This window comes from Mus caroli, chromosome 14 (genome assembly GCF_900094665.2).
Source record: "Mus caroli chromosome 14, CAROLI_EIJ_v1.1, whole genome shotgun sequence".
Lineage (NCBI taxonomy): Eukaryota > Metazoa > Chordata > Mammalia > Rodentia > Muridae > Mus > Mus caroli.
This window is the reverse complement of record NC_034583.1, coordinates 15,787,190-15,810,035: the sequence shown is the minus strand read 5'-3', so window position 1 is coordinate 15,810,035 and position 22,846 is coordinate 15,787,190. Positions and strand designations below refer to the sequence as shown.

At 41.7% G+C, this 22,846-nt stretch overlaps 1 protein-coding gene and 1 long non-coding RNA gene across 2 annotated transcripts in view; one reads left to right on the top strand and one right to left on the bottom strand.

Moving 5' to 3' along the window:
• The window catches only part of LOC115029251, a 56,121-nt gene extending 44,888 nt beyond the window's left edge, over window positions 1-11,233 (top strand). The window contains exons 3-4 of the long non-coding RNA XR_003834826.1: window positions 8,246-8,320; window positions 9,309-11,233. This is a non-coding gene — a long non-coding RNA (uncharacterized LOC115029251). The remainder of the gene's footprint in view (window positions 1-8,245; window positions 8,321-9,308) is intronic.
• Lrmda (leucine rich melanocyte differentiation associated) overlaps window positions 1-22,846 on the bottom strand; it is a 1,019,887-nt gene that overhangs the window by 6,406 nt on the left and 990,635 nt on the right. The gene's annotated exons all lie outside the window — the stretch shown is intronic.

The window sequence follows — 22,846 nt, the reverse complement described above, 5'->3', positions numbered from 1 at the left end:
TAGGACCTGCACACAGTTCAGTATAAGCAAGGCACAGTGACAGGAAGAGAGATTAAAAACAAAACAAAAAAAAAAAAAAAAAAAAAAAACTAGGGAAAAGGATCCTTGGTAGCAGTTTTTTTCTAGAAGAAAGATCACATCTTTCCTTCATGCCTAGACATATTGTCTTCCACTGGCCTCTGAATCCCAGCTTAGAATTCAAACAAGCTTTCTACTTAGTCCAGGGGACAGACGAAAAGGAATGGGTGACCCTTCCCTCCTCCCCAAACTAGTAGGCTAAGACTTGAAGCAGATATCTTGGTTTATAGTCAGCATTTTCAGTTGAAGATGTGTGGGTACCACAGCTGCAAGGACACTTGCTGGCTCTCCTTCCCATGTCTGGGGAGGATGCACTGGACAGTGTCCTTGCTTTTGGCTACCCACCTCCAGACATGCCCTCCAGTATTATACAAATGAGCTCTGGAGAAGCACCAGGGAATGCTTATTCTGGACTCTGCCACTGTGTTGGGGTGGTCACTGAATGCTGCCATTTCCGCCTGCAGGATACTTTTGGCTTCTGGCTTACATGTGCTAACATGTGTAAACTTGCCTGGTAATTTTCCTTTGAGAAGGTGCCAGTTATGTACAGTTCTGTTTTGACAGTTTAACTCCTTACTTGCTTCTTAAATACCAAGTCAAATATTTTCTGTTCTTAATATTTTCCTTTCTACTTTCAGAAGAGTATGACTTCATTCCCATGTAATATTCCTCTACCAGCTTTTGCAAACTATGAATATAGTCCAGTGACATCTTATCTTTTAGTGGTAAGAGCCCCATTTCCCAGAGTAAATTTGTGTGTTGCTGAATTACAAGAGGAGAGGTTGAGATGTCTGGGAAAGTTGGGTCACATTTTACCATGTGTATCTCTGGCTGATTTCATTTTATTTTTTTTTTCATTATTTCTACCAAGGTTAATCCCACCCTATGAATTTGTATGTCTTTCAAGATCTTAGGATGTAAATCGTGGGTCAGTGTTTTTATCTATGACAAATCATATTAGATTCAAGGTTCTATTGCTGTCAGTTTTTCCTTGGGCTGATTATTTCTACTGGCAATGCTTATCATAAATTAAGGGACAGCTTTTATTTGTTTCTTAGCACCTGGAGCCCAATGTGGACATTCTAGATATAAAACAAGATTCAAGTTATGGGGTTATGACAGGATGCTTTCTGTAAACACAGTGAACACAGAGTCAGATCTCACAATTTGGCCATTAATTCAAAGGTTAGGATGCAGACAAAGAGCCTCTCCGATGAAACTTAGAGAAATGTGTGCTTGGCCTCAGTGCTCAAACTCTGAGATGGCCTGAAGGGTGGTTCATAACTATCCCTTGAGAGTCTAGATTGTGGAGCCTGCTCAGCCAGATGCTGGGCCATGTCAGGCCTCACCCTGTATCTGAAGGAAGCACAACACCAGGGGGAAAGGCTCTAACTGTAGTGAGGTGACTGTGACGGGCAAGCATCCTTGCCTCCAGACCAGGGAGGCTGGACAACTCAGGGTGAGAGTGAGCAGACAGGTTGACATGTCATAAAGCAGAGTCTGTAGGAAATATGCTCTGGGCTCCCAGGGCAGTTGAAATGAGGCTTGTCATCTCAGGAGGAAAAGGAGTTAGGAAAGAGAGGACAAGAGGACACACACACACACACACACACACACACACACATACTTTTTCTACATAGCAAGACCAGTTTTCCCTTTGTGTCTACAAGTTTTAGACATCCTTATCCATTGAGCAGACTTCCAGGCACCATCCTTGCTGTCTCTCCTTGAGTCCATGGATATCATGGCCAGGTAGAAGATACTCCAGACCTTCTGAACCATCGCAGAACATGTATCCACCAAGAATCCTAGTGAGGAGAGCCCCTGGGCCTTTGCTCACATGTCCTTTCCAATTTGTTTGCAATATGAGCAAGCCCTCCATGAAAGACCCTCAGAGCTAGCGTCTATCTCTCACCTCCACTTCCAGAATTTCCATCAGAATGAGACCAAATCTACTTTCCTTGCTTAAACAAGTCCCCTCCCTCTTCAGAAATAAGTTTGTAAATCTTGCTGAGCCAAGCTTTGTTTGTTTACTTATTTGCCTTTGCATTGTCAGATTTGTAAAAAATGAGAGCAGAGAACACCCTTCTTCCTGATGTCCGAAAGAGCACTTTACTTACGCCCAGCTGTTAGCATTACTTTGTCCTTCCCTGAACTCTTTAGTCAGACACATAATGCTAAGTTTTGCTCTTATAGCTTATTTTTCAGGTGTATTATTTATTTGTTCAGTCTTCTTCACAGCCACAAAGGCCTCCCAAGAACTTCAAAGATCACCACCAACAGGACACTGGCTCATCCTTTGCTGCTTTTTCACAGAGGGAAAAAAGAGCTGTAGAGTGGGCCACCAAGAGGGGCATAATGGATCTGAGAAGGGCTAGATTCCAAGGTGCACGCTAAGATGGGATGCAAATCAAGTGTAGTTCATGAGGTGCCTTTCCAGAAGCTCCTGGATGGATCTCACCTAGGCTGTCATTCAAAATGGACAGTGCTCATGTGGGACGACTTCATGTTTCTGTTTCAAGAGAATGAAGAAATCTTTCAGAAAGAAGACAGGGGCCAGAGGGTGTGTGTGAGGAAAGTACAGAGGGGAATAAGGGAGAGAGAGGTAGAGGGGTGAAAGAAAAGTAGGGGGAGGAAGGAAGGGAGACAGAGACAGAGACAGAGACAGAGACAGAGACAGAGACACAGTCACACCCCCTCCACGACTCCCAATATCTCTGTATTTATCGTTTCCACATCATCTTTTGAAGTCAGAATCATAGCCACTAGAGGGCAGCATGCAGTTAGGAAACAGCCACGGCTTTCTTTAAATAAATAAGGGCAACTCTTCAGGGACGGCCATTAAAGCCACACTGTGCTTGTGGTCACCAATTACACGTTCTGTAATGATCAATATGTCATGTTTACCCAATCTGAGCTGAAGGCTATCTGGGACTGAGGCTACCAAAGGCCCCCCTCTCTATGACACATTTAGGTTCCTTCTGCCTCCGTTTCAGGGGACTGGTCTTCCTTACCAGCCATGATTAGTTTTAGCTCAGGGTTTTGGTTTTGGATTTGTTTTTTGTTTTTAAATACTATGTGCATAAATGTAAAGAAGCATGCAAACCAATAAAGACAGATCCTCTCTTAGAAAAAGGAAAGAAAAAGCACTTATACCATGGACACTCCCCCAAATAAAAGTGACATCCATTGGTGTGGAGTTACCATTATCTGGGAGCATATTTTAAGTTATTTTTATTTTTTGACTCAAGTGACCATTGGGTCAATACACAGAAATCATGGCTGCTTCTTTTTTAAAGGCAGGTCTTTCTTGCTTAAAACCCAATGAGTGTCTTTCATCCCTTCTCAGAATATCTAGTCCAGAGTCACACTCACAGTGAGAACAGCAACCAAGTGACCTCCCATACTCTAAGAGACATTGGTATTTGCAGCTTCCACAGATATTAAGCCCAACCTGGTTTAAAAGTCCAGGAAATGGCATTCTAAACTAAAATCACATGGAATGAAAATAATTGAGAGGATTCAACCCAAGATGACAAAAACCAGTTACTAGGTTCTTCTCCCCTCTAGCCCAAGTAACACAGTGCAGACTGCAGCAGAAGCTCTAGCAAGCATGACGGGGCTCCTGCCCTCCTTCCCAGGCATTCTCTCAATGTAACAGTCATGTGACAAACCAGCCACAAAGGAAAGGTGGGGTCCAGTTAATTAATTAGATTATTATCTCATGATTAAGTGGAGACTTTGCGTTCTCCCTCACCCATAAAGCAACAGTCTCACTAGATATGCCAGAGTGGCTGCAGTTGAGTGTTTCCAGTGAGGATGACACAATCAGGAAGTAAGATGGGGGTTGGGCGGGGGGAGAAGTGAATTCGACTCAGAACCACAGCATCCTTCCTCTGCACAGACTTCAGAAGGGTTCAGACAGCAGATTCACACACACACACCACCAAGCCCAAGCTACATCTTAGGTGTTCAACAAATAATTTGTATAGACTGGTGATGGAAGTCAGAAGGCAGCCTCATCTGTCATTTTTTTCAATTCATTATATCTTTTAAGACAGCCTTTTGTGGGGGTACAGATTACCCATTCGGCTACAGTGGGTTTCCAGGAATCTCTAGGCTGGGGTCATAAGTATCTAGCAACATGCCTGCCTTTATCACGCATGCTGGTCTTAAGAGATGGAACATGAGTCCTCAGGTTTGCTTCCCACTGAGATGTCTCCCCATACCTAAGTTGATATTTGTGGACTGAGCACAATGGCCTAAGGATGCTTTGGAGCCCATACATTTGACATGCCAAAGAGTTGGTTGTCCTCTCCCTAGGAACTGGTTCTCCTTGACTTTCTCTCCATGGGAACCATCCCCAAAACATCCAATTTAGTGGGTCTGAGTCTGGGATGAGAAATTTGTTTCTTTTGGAAAATTCCCAGATAATGTTGCAGAATCATCTTTAAGAAAGTCTGTTCTAGGACAACCTAAAGGCCCCTCCCCACCCTGCCCTTTTCTTTGGTAAAGTAAATGCCCTCATTTTTATTCATATTTAAAATTAGAGACACAAAGAATGTGGTTAGTTGAAGATCTTACTGTTTTGCACTCTAGTAAATAGAAGTTTTATTTGATTCCCAAGAGCAGCCAGAAAACAAATGGCACCTAAAACAGATATGTAATGACTGACTGAAGCTAGGGATAGCTCTTGTCTAGCACAGTATCAGGCCCTTAGTTCAAACTTCAGCACTGAAAAAAAAAGTTGCACAATATTTGGACATTCAAGCTTTCTCCCATTTTTGGGTTTTATTTTAGTGGCAAGCTGATTGCATTAACAGGAGAAGGAAGCAGAGAATGGGGTAAGACTGGGGGTGAGCCTGTAAAACATGATTTATGAAGTACAGAGCAGGGGGAATTGGGAAAACAGTTTTCCAGATATCTTTGCTCCTCCTCCAAGCTGCCAGGCCCCTCTATGAACACACCTGAGAAGTGGGGTTCCCTGGCAGAGTGTGAACAGGGGTGCTGGCTGTGCCCTTAAGAAGACATTCACATTTTGGTTTCAGATCTGTTCTCATCGAGGGCTAGCATCAAAGGGTGGAGGCTGGACTTTCTCTACAGTTCTGTGTGCTTCCTTGGGCTGAAATTTATCCAAGCAGTTATTGAAAATAAACCCAGGTTTCCAGAAAAGAGGTCAGGGAGGGGCAGGATGGAACTCTCAGACGAAATTAAGCCAATGTAGTGACAACTGAGATTGTTGTAATTCAAGCCCCTGAAGAATTATGTGAAGGGCTTCCTCCCTGAGCACACTGACCCAAACTCCGTCTGCCCTCCATTAAAATCCAAGTGAACTGGTTCTCCATAGATGATACCATAATCTTTCTTAATTCTAGGATAGTCAAAATTGCCTCTCTCAAAGAAAAACAAAGAGAATCTGTTGATATTTGATCTAATTGAAAGACGTCTACATGGTCTTTCCCTCCCTTCCTCCTACCCACCCCTCTCCCTCCCTCTTTCTTCATTCCTTCCTTTCTTCTTTCTCCCACTCCTGCCTCTAGCTCTCTCTGTCCAAAAGTGTGTGTCCAAAAGTCCACTGTTGCAGAATCACAGTGTAATACTTGGACACTAACAAACTGTACTCCTGAATGTCTTCAACTACCCATCCCCCACCTTCTTGACACATGCTTTTTTGCATGTGTGTATATATACATGCACACATGTGTGTACGTCAAGACAAAGAAGCACACAAGAGCACTAGAAACTTTCTGTACCCTATTTCTTGCTCAAGATGAAAGCCTAGTAAATACAAAGTACATTAGAAAGGCCTTCATTAGGGCTAGTCTCATTAAAACTTAATGAAGTTACCAGTCTCCCCAGCAATCTTATGAAGGTTGTTTTGGGTTTTGTTTTGTTTTTTGCCTGTCAGTGGAGCAGTCCCAGGCAGAGAAACAGTAGTGACAGGAGGTGGTGCCAGGTGTTACCTGTCCCTGGAATGTACTACTTGGATGACTTAGGATATTACCCCTTGTTTTCGTTTGACTCTTATTTGTCGGGATTCACCCTGTGGTAAGTTAACATGCCTCCATACTGGAAAAACAAAGATTGCCTATTGTCCAGTATAGCCTAATAGAATACATCTGGCTCTGACAGTTTGATGCCCAGCTCTGAGCCACATTCAGTAACACAAATTAACAGCATAGACATTGCCCACGCTGAGCAGGAAGCAATAACCAGCTACCTGCTACTTGGCCAAAATCTCATTATAAGCCATTACGGTAATTGAGGGCCAAGACTGTGGATATTACACTCCCTGTGCACCAGTGGTTAGTTGAGGAGAAGAAAGACTTGTAATGGAGGAGGTGGGGCAGACAGGAGAAGTGAGGCTGTCACCACGATGTTCTGTGGTGCTGGGGTAGGGAAGGGGTGTTCCTGAGCCGTTTCTCTTCTTGCCTTTGAAGCCCACACGACCCCAGGAAGATGATGTAACTTTTGGTCGGCCTCCAACAATGCTATGCAATTAAAAATTGGTTTAAATAAGTAATGGGGACAGTCATAGAGGGAAGATAGGGCAAAATAAGACAGAATGTTCCATAAGTGAAAAGTATCTAAAGTGACGGGGCTCCAGGGGAAGCTGCCCACCCACCTTAGAATGCAGAGATTTTCTAGAGTTATTGCATTAGAAAATTTGTAAAGCCAGTCCCTCCTCTGAAACCAGTATGCCAAGCCTCAAGGCCTTTGCTAAACAAGCTGTAGTGGCTGTATCATATACCCTAGGCCTCAGCAAGAGATTTCTGGAATTGATGATAGATCAAGATGGGTGAAAAGAGAAGGAAGACCAGGTTTTTCAATCAACCTGGATTTTGGGACAATGAAGATGGTTTTAGACATGGTAGTAATGATGATAACTGGTAAGATTCATTCAGGGCAGGGAGAGAAGTTAATTGCAAGTGTATTAGTGACCTCCAGATTCTCACTGCTGCCCATCTTGCTGTGGTTTGGATCATAAATGTCTCTCATGAACCTCTAACACAATAGTCTCTCTCACAGATGTTGGCACATAATGGAGCCTTAGTAGAAGAAGCTAGATATGATGGCTGACTGTCAACAGATGGGGCTGGTTATGAAGGTTTTCCCAGGGAACATTATGAAGTCAAGATTTCCTCTCTTGACTAATCTCAGAGGTTGGGATCCAGGAAAGGGAGACAAAAATCTGTAAACATGGGTGCACCCTCCCTGGTCTTCCTGTACCCATGAGGTGGGCCTCTTTGCCACATCTTTCTTGCCATGATAAACTAAAACCATGAATCAAGTGAAGCCTTTTCTCCATTTCCTTATTTTGCTCATGTATTCTGTCACCACAGTGAAAACCTGCTAACACTCCAAGGTTATTGTAGGCATAGTCTTGGAGAGGGGGGCAGAGGGACCTGTCCCCTTTTATGTATTCCTTTTGTACCCACTCTGTAAGGTACATGGTTTGCTATGCTGCAAGTTCTTACACGGTATACCACCTTACCACAGGTCCAAAAGCAACAGGGCCAGCTGATTACAGATAGAATCTCCCAAGCCATCTGCTTTAATTGTCACTTGTCCCAAGCATCTGGTCATGGTGACAGAAAGCTGACAGACACAAACACTGACAGACCAGTGACACCCCAAGTCACCAAGCACAGGATAAGCTTATAGAAATTTTAAATAACAACATTCCTTCCTGTCTTGTGTCATCCATAGATACCACTGCAAGGTGAAGAATACGCCTTACTAAACAAGCCATAGAGGCTGCATCCTATACCCTAAGCAAAGGGTTCCTGGGTATAGACACTTTAACTAACGTATTGATACTTTTGGAGGGTTGAACGAGCACTCTCCAGGGGATGGAGATGCCTTGTGAGCATCAAACACCTCCCTCTGCTCATCCTCAGCCCCACCAGCCTTATTCCTTCTCTTCACCTAGAGGGTTAAGCCATCTGGGGCCTAGGAAATGGTTGCGGTTGGTACAAGTGAGGCCTTCCCTATAACTAGATCCTTCAGGAAAAAAACAAATTAATCAACAGTGAACTGAAGTGGGTTTAATGATTGCATTCTGCATACAATCAGCTTTTCCCTTTTCGAGGGCCATCAATATGTCACGGGAAGACATATCTGAAGGATATAGCCCTTAACATCAAGGTTATCTATTCTCCACAAGGCTCCCACTCCTTGCCCGGCTGAGACTCCACGCTGCCTGTGTCTAACATTTTCATCAACTCTGCAATCAATCAAGGTAATAATGTTGTGCAAAAAATCAATTAACAACGCAATTAAACTTTCCTTATTATCTCAAAGGGCTGAAATAATACCTAAAGGGAAGATAGACTCAGTGAACGCAGACATCCATAATCCAATGTGAAAGTGAATTATGAGGTTGGGCAGATGCAGGCATGTGCGAGTGCTGTTATTTTCTAAGGGTTATATCTCATCACGGCAGTGTATCAGTCAGCCCCGATCCCAGACCCTAAAATTCCAAATTACTTTTAAGAAATATATGATGTGCAATATCGAGTTCATATTCTCTTTTAAAGATAACCCCCTCCTCCTCTGCCACCCTCCCCCAAGAAAGAATTGAATGGCAGTATTACTCAAAGACAAAATGATCTTTCAACAAGAACATAAAATATAAAAGCTATAATAACATTTACATCTGTATAGCATGCATCCCTGTAAAAGCAGGTCATCTATTATACATAATCCCAAGTGCCTAAAAGGCCCAGCATGCAACACGGCATTTAAAACCTAAATGCGTAAATGTGCAAACTCCCCTAGGATGGCTGGAGCTTCCCTTTCTGCAGAAGCCTCATCTCTCAGGGTCTGCCCATGTACACACACACACACACACACACACACAAACACACACACCAGGAATGATGGAAATATTTCTTATTTAAAACAAGAATAACTATATTATTTAGCAATTACACTCCACTTGCCCTGAAACACTCTCTAGGAATTACATCTCTGGAGTACAGAGAGAAAGGACTATTAACCTTCTGCCTCAGTGAAAGACCTGAAACTTCATATTGAAATGAGATAAAAGGGAATTCCTCCTACATGCTGCTGCATCCACAGAGGAAGGCCCTGAGATAGAAGAGATACAATGAGCAGGAGAGGAAAGGGAAGCTGGGCAAAGATTAGAGACAAAGCTAATGAAAGTACTACTCTACATAGAGAAAAGAAGTGCTAATCTAAAGTGAACATTTTTTAATGTCCTCCAGCCCCTAGGGACAAACAGTAAATATCAATTTGAAGAATACGTAATAAACACCCAAAACTCTTAGATCATCTCTCTCAACTCATCCTTCTCCATCACATACCAAGAACTGGTCCAGAGATAGATCACAAGCTGATAGAATATAAGGACCCACTGCTTCTGGAAGTTCAAGAAGATTCCTGGGAATCCACAGATGGCAGACGAGCTGATGGTGGAAGCTCGCTGCATGGCAGACTTGCACTGGACACTCCCTGGACTTATGGATTCCTCACTAGAAAAGCCTTTTACTTCTTTTACTCTTCTTCTTTCTTCCTTTCTTAACTTACTCACTTTTAACAGCCTCCATTTTCAGCACAGCATGAAGGCGAGACCGAGCCCCAACTGCAGACTTAATTGATCAGCCACACACAAGACAAATATACATGAGCAACCATTCTGTTGTTTCTTCAAAATCCAGAGGCAGCCCAGGAGGGTCTTTTGGTATGGATTTTTCAATTGAGAAGTTGGACCAGTTTAGTGAACCTTGCTGTCTCTCTCTGAACCTTGAGAAACATAATTAATACATTTTCATCTTCAGTGACTATATTGTGTGTGTGTGAACTGGAACTGTTCCTGCTGTGTATTTGATTCCGCTGACGATGGGGTGGGGTGGATTTTAAATGATGTGTGAGTACTTCTGTGCTTTCTCTGTGCCGGTTGATGTGTTATTCATGACTTGCATTACAGACATGGCTGATACACAGATGTAAATGTTATTAAATCTTTTGTATTTTGGAGGCTTTGTGAAAGGTTTCTTTGTTTTCAAATAATTCTCTTAACCACCAAAAATAACCAGCAATACATGACAATGTCTTGGGAATGCTTCTTTTTTTCCTTTCTATTGAGTTTTCTGATGAAGAGATTTCCCCTTGTACTGCTGGCTTTTCATCAAAGTCAAAGTATAGTGCAAGCTGGTAGATGGAATTGTTGTATACTTACGGTAACAATGCAGAGTTACTCCTTGGGTCACTACGTGGGCATATGCATACCTGTGTATGGCATGTAACTAAGTTGTTCTGAGCATGTGTTCTGTATGTCCTCTTGTAAACTGCTGTGTGTGCTGTGGGTGTGAACACGTTGATCATATTTTGCTAAATCAGAACCAAAAGTCACCCAGTTCTTGATTACCTGTCAAAGTTGCAGCTGCTTTATTGCATTTGGTATCTGACATCAATTTTAATGTTTTCACTCTATTCCATCTTCTTCGAGTTTCTCAGGGTTTCAACAGAAATGTGGCAGAGGATAAAGCTCTTCCTACAGACAGCACTTAATCACCCCATGCCACACACTGGCTTATGTTTCTTCTTTATTGATTTAAAATTTCAACAGTGCTCTGAGGCCACATTGTTCGCCTACACAATTACAACTGGCTAGAGTGGAGCAGTCCAGAAAGTACCAGGATGCACAGCCGAATAGTGACAGTGGTGGCCCGACTTTCACAGTATTCCCACCTATCCTAGACAGTGGTGGCATCCTCTTGGGGCACAAGAGGATCCTGTCACTCAGAGGAGGGAGGTGGAGCCAAACAACAAAGGTTCAGAGTAAAGATATGTAAGACTTTTCTATCTTTTTTTTCTATCTGGGTTGCTCATGCCAAAGGAACATTATAGAAGGTTAATCTTTCTGCTGGGTATCAGCCTTGCAGGCGTTCTGTGCTGGTTGATATGGTTTCATTATCCCTTTCTCTCTGTGTCCCTCTTTTGTCTTTTATGATTTGTCCTGCATTCCTTCTAGAATCTCTAACACCCTTGGTCTCCAACATGGCGTCTAGCCTTCCTTGGAGTTTTGACTTCTGAATTGAAATAGCTTTGCTCCTTTTCACTTCCTGACCTGTCTCAACTTTCCTAAAAAGCAGCTAGTTCCATGGCACATGCCAGCATACTTTCCAAAAAACAAAAGACACTCCTTGCAAACTAGATGGAATGAATACTTCACCAATGGAATTTTAACCCCAAAAAGTAAGAGGGTAGGGAAACACCAGGTGATTAGAAAAGGCCACAAAAGGAGATTCTTGTTGAATAAAATCAGCTGTGATCAAAACTAGTGAGAGTATGTGCATGACAGAATGTTCTGCAAACCTGGGAACAGGGGGAGCTGGATCTTGGCAGAGTGAGGGGGTTAGCATAAGACATGCCAAGAAGACATTTCCTTGGGATATATTTTCTTTTTTGTTGGGTTAACTTGCAAATATAAAAAAATGTTTCTTGTTATAACAAGCTAAATAATATGGAAAGAGCATATTTTCTAATTCCAGGTGTGTACCACCACTGCTCAACAACAACAACAACAAATGTACTTTCAAAAATGATGAACATTCAGCTTGGATTCCAATAGTCCCTGTGTGTTCTGACTACTTCATGCAAAAAAAAATGTAAAAGTCAAGAAAATATTTGATAATTACCTCTTTTGATAACCCCCATGACTACATGATATAGTGTGGGCCATGATATATATTGTATGTGTATGTGAGTAACTATGTAAATATTAGCTTGTCTTTTTATCTACCTAGTAAAAATGCAAGGAACAAATAAATATTGTTTACTCAGATATTTTGATGTATGAAGTAAATGTAAGATTAAACACACCATCTGGGGAGTGGTGGCACATGCCTTTAATCCCAGCACTTGGGAGGCAGAGGCAGGCAGGCAGATTTCTGAGTTAGAGGCTAGCCTGGTCTACAAAGTGAGTTCCAGGACAGCCAGGACTACACAGAGAAACCCTGTCTTGAAAAATAAACAAACAAACAAAAGATTAGACACACCACACTGATCTCTATGTTTTACAAAAGAAACATTAGAACAAACTGTAGATCCTAAGAGTGTGGAATGGATGGATAGAAATAGTGTGTGGAGGAGACCCAGGCAGAACCACCAGTCTAAAATGTCTCCTTATGTGTATACATTTTTCCATATACAAAAGAAAATGCAAATATTGGGAAAAGTAACCCCCCCTGAACTGAGTATAAGTAACCTAATTGTACATTCAATTACTGACATAAATGCACAAGCTAATTTTGGACATGTGTCCTTCAACTACACTCTAAATGTCAGCATATTTCCAATGTTAAAAAAACAAACAAACAAAACTGTAGAGAAATCTAGAAGTCTGTAGTAGATTGCTTCTTGGGGGTTGCAGGTGCAATCATGCTAGTTGGTATTTCCAGGCAGAGCTCAGAGTGAAGGAATTAAGTTTACCAAGGCTTTTCAGGGAGTTTTACAATGAGACAAAAGAAAAACATATTTTTTGTTTGTTTGGTTGGGCTTTTTTGTTTTGTTTTTTGTTTGTTTGTTTTTCTCAAGACAGGGTTTCTCTGTGTAGCCATGGCTGTTCTGGAACTCACTCTGAAGGCCAGGCTGGCCTCAAACTCAGAAAACCACCTGCCTCTGTCTCCCAAGTGCTGAGATTAAAGGTGTGTGCCACCACTGTCTGGCTAAGAAAATTTTAAAATTGAGGGAATTTGTCGGGAAGGGGGGAGGGGAACAGAGTGATGTCCTCCAAGACTTCTATAGTGTTGTCTCTGAAGCTTGAAAATGTCACCTGACAAGGGAAAGGAGGCAATGGAGGTAGATGTTGGGTACAAGTTTTCAGCTCTCTGATCAGGCTCTGTTTAATCATATGCATCATTTAAGGTTGTGGCCACAACAAGGGACATGTTTAGAGAGATACAAAGTCCCTGGCTTTGAAAATGGAGAAAGAAATCAAGGGGCACAGAATATGTATAGCTTCTAGAGGCTAGGGAAAGCTACCTTCTAGAAACTGGGAAAGGCAAGAACACAGATTTTCTGTTGGTCTTTCAGAAACCTGTAGCTGACCTTTGACCAGGACAGTGAGATATTTGTATGGCTTGAAGTCACTTAGGTATGGAGCTACCCTAGAAAACTGGAAAGAGAGGAGGAAAGAGGGTGTGGGTGGGGATCTGTAAAAAATAATTATTTGGAAAGATATACAGGCACATGTGTGCAGGACTCCCAACATACTATAAATAACCAGAGTTACCTGCTTGAAGGAACAACCAGTTCAAGTGATGGTACAGAAAATCAGGGACATCTTGTCAGGGCAGAGATCATGAAGAAGGTGGAGCTGTACTTTCAGGAGGTCAGCATTCTCCAAGGCAGGAAGTTAGGTGGTTATTGGCAATGGGTAAAACTTCACCAGGAAATGAGATTGTCACACAAGCAGGTTGTCATTGAGTTAGTTACTAATGAAAATGGGGGACATATACTTTTTGAGTCGGGTCCATATGTTGGTCATGCTAAACCAAGCATTCCATGCTAGCAAAAGTACGATTAAATGTCATGAGCCTGTGAACATGATGCAATAAAATACACCCAGCTTCACCTGGGTTTAGCTTAGCTCTTAAGCCTGAGTTAAAGCCCAAGGAAACAATGAGAAGGAAATGTTCAATGTGTTTCGTCACACAACCAAACTCATCTGAACTTTTAGAAAAAGAAAACTCTAAAAAGCCAGACCAATAAGATAGCTCAGTCATGTAAGCACTTGCCTTGCAAGCAGCAGGACCTGAGTTTATGTGCACAGAACCATATAAAAAGTCAGGCATTGTGGCACATGCTTGGATTACAACTGTGGTAAGTACAGAGGCAGAAAGTAGTAGATCCTTTGAAAATCTCTAGCCAGCCACTTGAGTCCATGTGACAAAGTTCTGGTCATTTTCTCAAAAGATAGTAAGGGGGCCTGGAAGATTCAGTATTAAAGTGTCTTCCATGTAAGTGGATAACGTGAGTTTAGATCCCTACTACCCATATTTTAAAAAGGCCAGGTACAATATACATTTATAATGCCACATATATATCCTCAGGACTGGAGCAGGAAGCAGACAGACACAAGTGGCTCTCTGGATCTGCTGGTCTCAAATAATGAGGTGGACAGAAAGGGAGTAAGACATTCAACATCAACCTCTGTCCAATGATATCTGGTTGTCCTGTGACCTCTACATGCCCGTGCACCTGCGCACACATATGTGCCCATATGAATGCACATAAGGAAATCCTGAAAGTCAGAGAAAGAAGATGGGAGGTGTGTACTACTTCAGTGGCTCTTGAGTTTCATCAGAACCACTCAGGGTGTTTTCAGAACATAGACTGCTGCTGTATACCTCTGTCCTGAGGCCTCTCATTAGTGGATCTGGAGATAACTCCAGTGTTTTCATCTTTGACAAGGTCTTCTGGTTGTCCTAAAGATAACAGGTCCCAAGGTAGCATGTTAAGAACCACTGTCCTGGATTTAAGAAGACTTGATATATTGGAGCATGTAAACCTCGACTAGATACAAGGGGCACTATGGAGAAGACTGAGAAAGCTTGAGGAGTCTGGGTTGTATAATTAGGCAAGGCTTGGCATCTGTGTTAATTTTCAAAGATTTACTAATAGGATTTCACAGAAACATGTATTTATTCATAGGAGATGCTGACTGAAGTGTTTAAGAAAGAAGTGTGGTAGTGTCTGCAGTTTTTTAAGTATCTCATTAAGATGTGTATACACATGCAGACTCAGAGAAACAGGAAATGTACCAAAATATCAAGAGAAGATTCCATTCCAGTAAAGAGTATGTAAATGTTCAAAGTACTGTCCCTTTAAATCTCCTACAGTTATCATTTCAAACAGAAAGGGGTTATGATGATAATCCTGACATAGGATGCTCATCACTCAAGGACCTCACAAATAGTTGCTAGCTTTGTGTAAAGTACCTTTGCCTTCTTCCGGATTCCTCTTGGATGGCCTATTTAAGCATCTTGCTCTAACAATGACTGAAATCCTTTCATGCCAATGTGTTTTTCTTACTGGGCAATTAGTTGTTCAAATATCATTGAGATGGAACACTATCACCCTCTCCTTATACTAACACAGTCTCTTACTGTCCTGTGTGCTCCCTCCCCACACCTCTATTTCATTTACTCTGTTCTTCTCCCCCTTTCCTCAAATGTAAGCCCCTGTTTAATTTATACTGCAAAATGCTTGACTAGAGCAGGTACCTTCTAATCCTTGGGCCATACCTTCTCACATAATTCTCCATCTACTGAGGCCCTTACTCTGCCTTCAAACAGGACAGGAACATTGTCATGGCTAGGTCTCAGCTCTTGGACACAATGGCCCAGTAGCAGAAGACAGGCAATGTGCAAACATTCAACATTAAAGTGGACGAGTATCTGTTATACATTCAGATGTGAACAGAATGAAGATGGTAAGACAAGGCAGAATGATGGAACTAAGAAATAGCCTTCATGTTAAAATGCACTGCTTTGTAGTCTAGGCTTAGGAATTTTGGCAGGCCACAAGACTTACATTAAGGTCAGTAGTCGTGCCTAAAATGAGGATGATTGCTATTGCCTGTCACCCCTCCTGCTAACTTAGAGGTACCTTGTTACTGAATATGTATTATCATTGCCAAATGATGGCATATCTGGGCATATACCCTGAAAGTTTATCGTTTTATTCAGAAGCAATTTTGGAGCTGTCCTAGATGAATAACAACGGAACAGGCTGCAGCAGCAAATTAGCCCTTCCACTTGATGCCCAACATAATAGTTGTTTCCATCTATTCCATTCCCAAAACCAGGGCAGGCAGCTCCCAGCGTGTGTGGTTTCTGTGGTTATGCCATTTCCTACTTAGGCCTCCTCTGGACATCAGGCAGTGAAGAGAGAAAGAATATCTAAGATACTTTTCAAAATCTTGGTCACCCATCTACTCAAAGACCCTCTACTGATATTTCTGAGGCTAAAACATATTGCTCCTGGTAGGAGACTATGAAGTCTAAGTCAAGGCCTCCAAAAAGAGAAAGAAAAATGTGGATTTTAGTGAGCAAAAGCTTCCTTTATTATTATGAATAAGATGGGTTTTTTTTTCCCTTCTCATCCTGCCTCAATCTGGGAGAATACAAGAATATCAAAGGTCATTCACATAAACCAGTACTCATTAGATAACTGGCTGGTCATCTATGTGCACAGCAGCACTAAATACAGCTTTGACCTGCATAGCAAATCCTCCCAGAGCCTGGTAGGAAGCCATTACTCTTGGTTCACAGGTTCTGTTGAATGAATGAGCATCCCCAAACATCAGGCTCGAGGGTGACAGCAAGGATCCTGTGGTCAGCAGTCTGTCAAGACCTAACCACAGAGTCCTGCACACAGTGAATAACGAATATCCATTGTAAAGAATTGCTATTAAAAATAAAGTGTGTTTGTATGTATGTGTGTGTGTGTGTGTGTGTGTGTGTGTCTGTCTGTCTGTCTGTCTGTGTCCTGAGTACATGTGTCCTTGGAGGCCAGAAGAAGGTGTCTTATCTCTTGAAGCTGGAGTTAAAATTTGTTGTGAGCTGATTCACATGCGTGTTAGGAACTGAGCTTTGGATCTTTTAGAAGAGTAACAAGTACTCTTGACTAAGTCATCTCTCCAGCCCTAGATTGATACTTTTGAAACCCCAAATAATACTTTGCTCCTTTTAATCGACCATATGCATTTAACAAGCGTATTCTTGGGGCTAAAAATCTTGATGACAGTAACTCCAGAGTAACTCTAGGCTTTCAGGCTTTCCCTAAACACTCATGAATACTTAAATCACTGATACTGTCACAAGCCTTTTAAGCTTTACCTTAGGATCCGAGTAAGCTAATCAATTAAATGGCATCTATTTTTAAAGCAGAAGTCACTGGGTACCTTTAAATGGAAATTGAGGATAGAGGCCCTAGCTTCCAAAGCACTTCCATTAATTAATTAAAGCAATGAATCTGCAAGCTGGTAGATGGAAACAGATGTTCTTAGAAGCCAGCATGGGTGTGCAAAGTGACAAAGCAGTACTCATGTCCTTTGCAGAGCAAGCTCTCTATTGGTGCTTCCCCACCTTTCTAAAGCTGTGGTCCTTGAATAAAGTTCTTCATGGTGGTAGTGACCATGACATTATTTCATTGCTACTTCCAAACTGTAATCTTACTGCTGTTATGACTCATAATGCAAATTTCTGATATGCAACCCCCAAAGGGGGCATGACCCACAGGTTGAGAATCGCTACTCTCGACTCATCCTAGGTGAGGTAGTGTCTCATTCAGTTTTGAACCCAGAGTCCTGATCACTATTCCTAGAAGTCAGAATGTGGTTACAACACCTGGTGTGGTGAGTAAAAATGGCATATACAAGCACTTGAAGCTTTCTGTTCATATAACAGAAGGCCCAAAAGATGTCAGAAGCATCCATCATTAAGTTGTAAAAACTCCAGTTGCTTGTTTCCCACTGGCTATGGTGATTAAAAGTAAGGTTAATTTTTCATTTTAAAACAAAAGCTAACACACTAAAAATAAATAAATAAACACTCAATACCCATTTAAGAAACTGAACTCACAGCTTAATATTGGCCCAAGAAGATGCCACCAGACCAAATAACAAATTTAACCAGAGATGTAACAAAAAATAATTTTAAATCTAGAAAACATTTTCTAAGGATTGAAGAAATAGAATCATTCATTTTAATTATTATATGAGATCAGCAACTATACTGACACCAAAACTGGAGAAATATAATATTAAAAACGATGGAATGGCTTACCTCATGAACCTGCACGCAAACATCTGCAACAAAAGCCTGTACCGAGGCTATAACAATATTTAAAGATACAGCAGGACTGCATAAAGTTATCTGAGAAATACAAGGGTGGTTTAGTATTCAAGAGTGAGTAGACCCTCACTATACTAACATGGGGAAAGTAAAAACAGGACCATTGACGTAGATAAGCTGCCATTAGCATTCATTCACTGAAGACAACACTCTCAGTAATACAAGAAAAAAACAACCAGCCTCAGTGGATCCAAGTTGACTAAAGTTATCTCCAACACACCCAATGTGAGAGATGGCAGGCTTTCTCTCCATCAAGAACTCCACGGGAAGCCCTCTTTTAATACCAGCTGCTCTGTTCACAGATCTGCAGGTTCTTGGCATGAATTTCTCATGTGTGAGTGAAAGTCATGAAGTCCTTTCATGCACTCTTAGGCAGGCAATTGCAGTTTCTGAGAACTTTAATACCTAGGCTGGGCTCTCATAGAGGAAGAATCCTCAACATATCCCCAAGAACCTGAAGAGCTGGTGACACCCTAAACAGGACCAGACTGTGATGACTCATGGGGAGGGCATATATCTTTCCAATGGTACAGTGGATAATGAATCTGTAGGCCATCTGAATGTTACCATTAAAAAGTGGGCGGGAAGATTTCTCAAATCTAAGGGTGCTTTTTGTAGACATCTTTTCTGTATCAGGCCTGGAGACCAAGTCAGAAGACCTATGAAGATGCCCAAACATGTTGGCCGCTGCAGCTCACCTCAATGCCAGCTCTTATTTGACTGCTCTGTGTACAGTACTCTATAAAACATCATCTCATGAAATTCCCAGGCCTGCTATGTAGCTTTTGTTAGTTCCAACACTCAATTAAGTAAGAGCCATGTATTTAAGGAGACAAAATATTACAGGGAAAACCTCTTGTTAGTTTTCAGTTACCCTCACTCCTACTTCTGTGTTATTTTCTTTATACCAAAGGTCGTTTCGGGGATCTATGGCCCGTAGAAGGCTGCAGAGTACACTATTCGTGCAACTCCTGGCTTTTTAAGAGAGCTGTGCTTCATTTTGTGATGAAATGGTCAACATACACTCTCTAGCTACAAAGACAAATCTTCTTTTCAAGGAGAATGTTCCAGAGAGACATTTCCCACAGCAAAGTTTAGCACAGCCTTCTTCCTCCACCCCCATCTCCCATCATCCTGATTCTCTTTATTGAGCTTCCTATGTGTACACTGTAGTACGTAGCTAATAGGGAACATCTCACTGCTTGCTCCTTTAAACTGTCATAGGAGGCACTTCATGTTATTTTGCCTTCTTTCTTTTACAGATTGCCCATAAAATGGGAAGGTCTAAACAAGATCCAAATCCACAAAGCCTTGGGAATAGTGTTTCCATTCTCCGTGGGGACCACCAAATAAGTTTATGAGCCAGTTCATAAAAATTCCTTGGTGAAAGCTTTACTCCCGGTGCACAAAGCCATCACATCTGAGGGTTTGTCCCAACAGTTCTGATCTACTCTGAGAAAAAAAATAGAATGAAAAGAAGCCAAGTACCCCCTAGAAATGACAAGAAAAAATGCACCTGTGAAGTCTTAGCAACATGGCTTCCTGAACAAGCAGGCATGACAGACAATACCAGCTGACATGCCAATGTGGACAGAGCAAATACTTAAGTCCCACCCACTGATGAAGAGCTACAGGTGAACAACAGTTGCTAAGAGACTAAGAATCAGTTTTCTCCATAGGTGAGGTTTCTCATAGGTTGTCTAGTCTCAAGTGGTCAGCCCTCGATACATGTGCATATGAGTAGTGCTATCTGGACTCAATGGGATACATGCCCCTCTCCCCCCCCCACACTCACACAAATAATTAAGAGGTCATGAATTTTTAAGGGAATACAGAGGAGATGCAGGACTCATGCATGAAGTTCTCAAGATTTCTTTTTTTGTAAGAGCCAAAGACATTTCCAAACTTCAATTGTTTTAGGAGTCTTCTTGCAAGCAAGGAAAAAGAGTTTCCTAGAAGATTTATATGAGACACCTATGCCTGCTGCTTTCGAGAACCCATCTATAGCCAAATACAGGCCTTCTCATGACCTCTCTGCTGCTAGTGGGCTAAGACATACTCTTCAATTTTATGAAAAATAACTTCACCTTCCCTTGACAGGTCAGCCCTTGGGCACAGACTTTAAATACCTTATCTTCAGAAAATAATGAAAATCAAAGTAACAAAGTCAAAGTAGTCATTAAATCTCTTCACTCTGGACTATCCATGCTACTGTGGAAGAAGTGCTCTCAGCAAGGAGTAGCCTGTTTCCACCTGACATGGCAAAGCTTTCCAATAAAGCAGCATGCGATTCAAAGCATCTTCTTACACAGGTTTAGGTGCCCTAAGGGAACCTAGGACGGGTGGGTGAAATTAGGAGGCAGAGACATGTCATCCCTGGGGAACCGTGGCCCACTGTTACACCACTGGTTATCAGGGGTCTGGATCTCTTTCTGTGGGGTTGTCTGAAGATCCCCTATAGTAGAACCTTATTTATGACACTGGACAGCTCTATTTATTTAAGAAACATTCTTCAGCAACTAAAATCGGAGATGCAAGGTCACAGGCTCAAAAGTGAGATAACCTGGGTTCAGATCTCTGTCTCTGAATATGTGTACCTGTAAAATGAGGATAAAGGTCCTGCCTAATGCCCATAATTAATAAGATGTTGCCCATAAAGGCCTTGGCAGTGACTGTCACGTACTGAGGACTTGAGTCTCTTAGCGCTAATTAGTCTCCCTCCAAACCTTTCATAATCATAAGAATCACATCGTCTGCTACCATTCTAGAGGGCAGTGAATTTTCATTAAGTTTATCTCAGAAGGGAAGAAAGAGAAACAGGAAGATAGCAGAGGTGTTGGATGGTAAATGGGAGTCGGGGGACACTGAGCACGGGTGATGATGGTAAGGCATGTGACACTGGATTGAAAAGGTTCTGGAGGCTTCTTTGGTGCTTCTTGACACATCATCTTTTGTTATAGGTACCGTGCTACTGAGTGCCAAATTCAGAGTTAAAAATCTCAATGAGAACCCATGATCTCGTTGAGTACATGAGTGGTTACCTGTACTGCCCCTGTCTCAACACAGAGCCCCTGTGTTGCTGAGCACAGTTGCTGTCACCTTGCCTTCTGCCTCTTTTTCCCACACAGATTAGGTTCCTAGCACCCACGTGGTGGCTTACAACTGCCTTTAACTCCATTCTAAGGGAAGCTGAGGCCTTCTTTTGATCTTCACAGGCTCCTGCATGCAGGTAGTGCACATATGTACAGTCAGGCATTGGACATACACATACACATAAATAACAAATTTTTTAAAATCTTATTTAAAATGTCAAAGAGACCTAGCTTTGGGTACAGTTATAATATCCTCCAACTGTCCACATCTTCAGCTCATGTTATATAGAGGCATCTTGCTTATTTGGGACATTAATTATAGCTGAGCTTCCTATCCTGTTCAGCTCTGTTGTTACTCTTTCTTCTGTAGCCATTTAAACAAAGATCATAGTGTTGTTTCATGGTTTAGTTTTTATATTGTTACACGCACAGGTTGCTCTTTAGATGAATAAAATATAGAGAAAAATGATGGCAAGATGGCTCAGTAGGTGAAGACACCTGTCACCAACCCCCATGACCTGAATTTCATCCCTGCCACCCACATGGAAGAAGAAGAGAGCCTCCCACAGAATGTCCTCTGAGTCCCACATGCTTGCTGTAGTGCATGTGTGCGTGCATAATTGAACATGGACACAAAGGAACAAACAAATAAATATAAACAAATACCTCTAATGAAACAATAACTAAAAATCATGTATAATCTGACAACACTGCCCAGATTTGGCTGAAGGATTTTAGGGTTTTTCTCTCTAGTTTTGTTTTTAATACATGAAACATGTAAGTTTCTATAATCTTTAATTTATTGCTTAAATAGTTTAAAAATATTTTCAGCATTGTTGAGTGCTCCGTAACATTGCGCTCTATACATATACTATAATTTACTTACTGGTTCTACCCAGTTGCATAATGACTGTTATAGTAAACATTTAAGCAAATAAACACACTGCTTATCTACTTCCAGTTGTTTCCCTTAAAATAGGCTTCTAAGGTAGCATTTTTGGACTCAATCAAATGTTTTTTAGTCTCAATGCATAGGAACAAAATGCTCTTCAAAAACAATGACTATTAATTTCTACACGATTAAAGAATTAAAACTTTGAAATTGAAAACAAACTTATAAAACATGGCTATGGACCCAATAGCACCAGGGTTGGAATTGGATCATCTATGGTAGATTAATAATGTTTTGTGTTTTCTTATTTAGAGGAAGCCTTGTCCCATGATATGTACCCTCTAGTTTCCTCCTGTGCATTGTGTATCTACAACCACCTACCAGTGTAGGCCCTGGCTCACGGGATATGCTCTATACATATCATCTCTCGGATACGGTTACTGTTAATAACCTCATCCCTGAGCTGACCTGAGAACAATGGCTGTTCTAACCACTATAGACTCTTTTATGTGCTGTGGAGTTGCAGGGCTCACATGTTGCTGGCTCATGAATGATTAAAATCATTGTAGCTAACACTAAGCATTTCTGTGTATTGTGCATGTCAATAAAACCAAATGCATTGTCTGTCATCCATTGGAACAGCCCTGAAACACAAATGAAGCCAGTTCCCATGTGAGGACTCAGAAGAGGAAGCTGGGGCACAGTCACTATTACAAAGCTTATGAATGTGGGTCTAGAATGGCATGAGTTTTTACTTGGTGTCTCCAAAATGGAGTGGAACCTTGCTGAGTATTGTGGAGAAATGCCAAGAGGGAAAATAAGGTGGACCTGACACCCTGAAGTTTGAGCTGCTCATGTACTCAGGGTGAAACACCACTAATGTGGACAGCAGTGGT